The sequence below is a fragment of the Chinchilla lanigera genome, unplaced genomic scaffold (assembly GCF_000276665.1).
Source record: "Chinchilla lanigera isolate Chin_1 unplaced genomic scaffold, ChiLan1.0 scaffold00037, whole genome shotgun sequence".
NCBI lineage: Eukaryota > Metazoa > Chordata > Mammalia > Rodentia > Chinchillidae > Chinchilla > Chinchilla lanigera.
In genome coordinates, this window is record NW_004955438.1 from 1,162,995 (window position 1) to 1,167,910 (window position 4,916).

Consider the following 4,916-nt stretch of genomic DNA (forward strand, 5'->3'; position numbering starts at 1 on the left):
CACAAATAGACAGATCAACTAGACAAAAAAACAGCCAAGAAATATCGGAACTGAACCAAACTTTTGAACAAAAAAATCCGCAAAGAAATATCAGAACTGAACTAAATTTCTGAACAAATGGACTTAGTAGATGTCTACAGAGTGCTCCACTCCACAACATCAGAATATACATCCTTCTCAGTTGCACCTAGGACACTCTCCAAAATAGACCACATACTAGTTCACAGAATATGCTTAAGTAAATGCAAAGGAATTGAAATAATCCCATGCATATTATCAGATCATAGTGCAATGAAATTGAAAATCAATTGCAAAAGAAACCACAAGAACTTCATAAACACATGGAAATTAAATAGCACCCTCCTGAACAACCAGTGGGTCACAGATGAAATTAAAGAAGAAATTAGACAGTTTCTACAACTAAATGATAATGCCAGTACAACATACTGGAACTTATGGGGTACAATGCAGTCCTATGAGGTAAATTTACAGTGGTAAATTCGCATATCAGAAAAACAATGCAAACTGAAATAACCTAATGTTAAACCTCAAGCTCCTAGTAAAAGAAGAGCAAGTCAAACCCAAAGCTCATACAAGGAGGAAATTATAAAGATCAGAGCAGAAATTAATGCAATGGAGACAGAGAAAACAATATAAAGAATCAGTGAATTGAAGACTTGGTTCTTTGAAAGATTAAATAAAATTGGCAAACCCATAGCCAACCTTATCCAAAAAAGGAAATAAAAGACTCAAATCCATGCAGTTAGGAATGAGAAGGTTAAAATCACAACAGATCCTGCAGAAATTCAGAATATCATCAATACCTATTTTGAGAACCTGTATTCCAATAAGATGAAAAACACAGAAGAAACAGATAGCTGGGCCTGGTGGTGCACACCCATAATCCCAGCATTGAGAGGCTGAAGCAGGAGTATTACTGTAAGTTGGAGGCCAGCCTGGGCTACAAAGTGAGTTTAAGGCCAGCCTGAACTGCATAGTGAAACCCTGTCTCAAGGGAGAGAGAAGAAATGGATAGATTCCTAGTTATATATGAATTACCAAAGCTGAACCAAGAAGATATAAAAATTCTAAATAAACTAATATTAATCAATGAAATTGAAGATGTCATTAAAAACCTACTAACAAAGAAAAGTCCAGGCCCTAATGGATTCACTGCTGAATTCTACAAAAACTTTAGAGAAGACCTAATGTTGCTACTTCTCAAACTCCTTAATGAAACTGAAAGTGAAGCAATACTCCCAAAGTCATTCCTCAAATCAAACATTACCCTGACACCAAAGCCAGAGAAAAATTCAACCAAAAAAGAAAACTACAGGCCAGTCTCCCTAATGAACATAGATGCAAAAATTCTCGATAAGAGACTGGCAAACAGAATGCAGCAAATCATCAAGAAGTTTATACACCATGACTAAGCAGGAATCATACCAGGGATGCAGGTATGGTTAGAGCCAAGGACAAAAACCACATGATCATCTCAATAGATGCAGAAAAAGTGTCTGATAAAGTCCACATTCATGATTTAAAAAAAAAAAAAAAAACCCTACAGAAAATTGGAATAGATGGTATATTGGTTACCTTTCTCTTGTTGCTGGGACAAAATACCTGGCGCCCAAAATTAAGGAAGGAAAGATTTATTTATCTCACAGTTTGTGGAGATTTCAGTCCCTAATCAGCTGGCTCCAAGGCAGGGTGGCATGGCACAAGGGCAATACTTCAAGGAGAAGACAGCAAAAGCAATACAAGCAAAAAAGGGAAAGCAAGCCTCTTTTCCTCACTTATATTGTAAGCAGCTGCCCCCACCCAAGAGGGGTGTAGCACTCACATCATTTCCATGCCCTCCTCTTGCAAAGGATGCAGATGTTTACAAAGAGAGGACCCTGGTCCCCTGATGAGTCACGTAGCTAAACTTCTTTATTTTTATTTTTATTTTTGTCTTTTTGAGAAAAGGTCTTGCTGTGCAGTTCAGGCTAGCCTTCAGCTCACTTTGTAGCCCAGGCTGGCCTCGAACTTGCAATGATCCTCCTGTCTCAGCCTCCTGAGTGCTGGGATTACAGGCATGGGCCACCATACCCATCTACTTAGTTAAACTTCTAAACTTCTCAAACTGACACAGTGTATCAACCATTACAATCCACCCCTTGTCAACTTGGCAGTCCCACACATTTCTTTAAACCAGTTTCCAGATACAAAGACATGCTTATTCTTATCATTTCACAACTTAAGCAGTATAACACAGGTATAACAATCCTTAAGAACCAGTATTAAGTCTATCAATATTGTATTACATTAGAACCATAACATTCTACCCCTGCCTCCCAAAGACTCATGCACATCCTTTTATGCAAAAGACATTTAGTCCATCTCTAATAGTTGCCAAAGTCCCAACAGGTTCAGCATGGCTGAAAAGTCCAAGTCCCAAATCTCCTCCGAGATGTAAGACAAACTCTTAGCTGTGAGCCCCTGTACAAATGAAAAGTTAAACAGTTCCATTGTTCAATGGCACAAGATAAACATTTTCATTCCAAAAGTTACAAATAGGGATACAAAGGATTGGGACCAAAGCAAGCCCAAAATCCAGCAGGACAAACATTAAGTCCTATAGTTGTATAGCATCTGAGGCAATCTGTGCCACATTGTGAGCTCCAAAGGGCTTGAGTGACTCTACCTCTATGGCACGTCTTGGCGTTACAGATCCCATGGCTTCCCTCATAGGCCCACTTTGCTCCTTCCTTGCAGCTTTCCTTAGATGATCCATGTTCCTGGATTTCCCAAACTTCTGGGGTCTTCACTGCACCTTCAGCTTCACACTTACAGCTTCACAGACTGCCCTCTCAGGGGCACACTTCCTGGCCTTCCAGGTCTTCTGAAATCAGGGCAGAAGCCTTCTTAACCCTACAGCTCTTGCATTCTGCATCCACCTAAATCCAGTGCCACATGGATGATGCCAAGTTCTGCTGCCAGCTGGTGCAGTAACCAGGCTTTCTTTTCTTTTGGCTGTAGGGGTCGAGTGCCTGGATCACTGGGCACTCTGAATCCAATTCTGGGGAACAAAATTTCTATGCTGCCGCCATTCTGGAACATGGTATTCTGCAGCTTTCTCCTCAAAGTAAAGTCTCATCTTTGCAGTTTTAAGGCTGAAAAGGGTGGAGACTTGCTGTTTCTTGTGAGGATACAAAGGATTGAAACCAAAGCAAGTCCAAAATCCAGCTGGACAAACATTAAGTTTGTCCTGCTCAGGTCATTTTTTATATTCACCTGTTCCTTCATAGCAATCAAGATCCACCCTGCTCTACCTTTGCAGTCCACAGCTTTACTGGAACTTCCATTCTGGCCAAACTCATAACATTTTAAATAATCCTGCTGGGCTCTTTGCTCCTGATCCTCAACATACATCTGGCTAAAAACTCCCAACAATAGCTATGCCATTGCCTTAACATTTGACTGCCTTGAAATTTCCTCTGTCACTTTCATTAGTTCGTCACCCTTAATCTCAGTCTCAGGCAAAATCTCTGATATGAGCAAAATGCACACAAACTTCCTGCTAAGCCACACATCATCTGGAGTCCAGCAGACAAAGCAGTTCTTTTTCCCAGCAGAAACCTCCTGAGCCTGGTATTTACTGATTTGCTGATCTTCTGAGCTCTAACCAGGATCTCCCACACAGAGCAGCTAAGGCATTCCAGCACTACTCTTTCAGGCAACATCTCCAAACCCTTCCAAACTCTTCCCACAAGCCATTCCCAAAGGCTCTTGAACCACAGGTATAATAACAGCAATGACCCCACTTCTCTAGTACTAAATTCTGTATTGCCTACTTTTGCTCTTGTTGCTTTTGCTGTCTTCTGCTGCCTTGAAGTGTTGCCCCTGTGCCATGCCACCCTGCCTTGGAGCCAGCTGCTTATGAACTAAAACCGCCACAAACTGTGAGATAAATGGACCTTTACTTCCTTAATTTTGGGCATTAAGTATTTTATCTCAACAATGAGAGAAAAGTAACTAAGACATATAGTCTTTATCTCAGTCTGATAAAAGCCATCTATAACTAACCAACAGCCAACATAATACTAAATGGAAAAAATTAAAAGCTTTCACTTTAAAATCAGGAACAAGACAAAGATGATCACTCTTATTCCATATAGTTCTGGAAACATTAACCACAGCAATTAGACAAGAGAAAGAAATAAGTTATAAGGATAGAAAAGGAATAAGTTAAACATAGAAGACCCCAAAAAAATCCACCAAAAGACTTCTAAATTTAAGAACCAAATTCAGTCACTGGATACAAAGTCAGTACTCAAAAGTCAATAGTATTCCTGTACACAAACAACAAACTCACTGAGGAAGAAATTAGGGGAACTAACCAACAGCCAACATAATAGCATCCAAAAAAAAGGAGAGAAATACCTAGGAATCAGTCTAATGAAGAAAGTAAAAGACATTTACATTGAAAACTATAGTACTCTGAAAAAGGAGATCAAAGAGGATATCAGTAAATGAAAAGATATCCCTTGTTCTTGGGTAGGAAAAACCAATATAGTGAAAATGGCCATACTTCAAAAGTTGTTATACAGATTTAATGCAATCCTAATCAAAATACCAATAGCATGCCAAGTATGGTGGCATATACCTGGAATACCAGCACTTGGGAGGCTGAGGGAGGAGGATCAATGCAAGTTTGAGGCCAGTTACATAGTGAGCTACATAGTGAGACCCTGTCTCAAAATAAAATTACTAATAGAATTAGAATTCACAGAATTAGAGAAAATAATCCTAAAATTCATTTGGAACCAGAAGAGACCTAGAATAGCAAAAGCAATTCTAAGCAACAAAGGCAAGGCAGGGGGCATCACAATCCCTGACTTGAAATTATACTACCAAGCTACTGTGATAAAAAA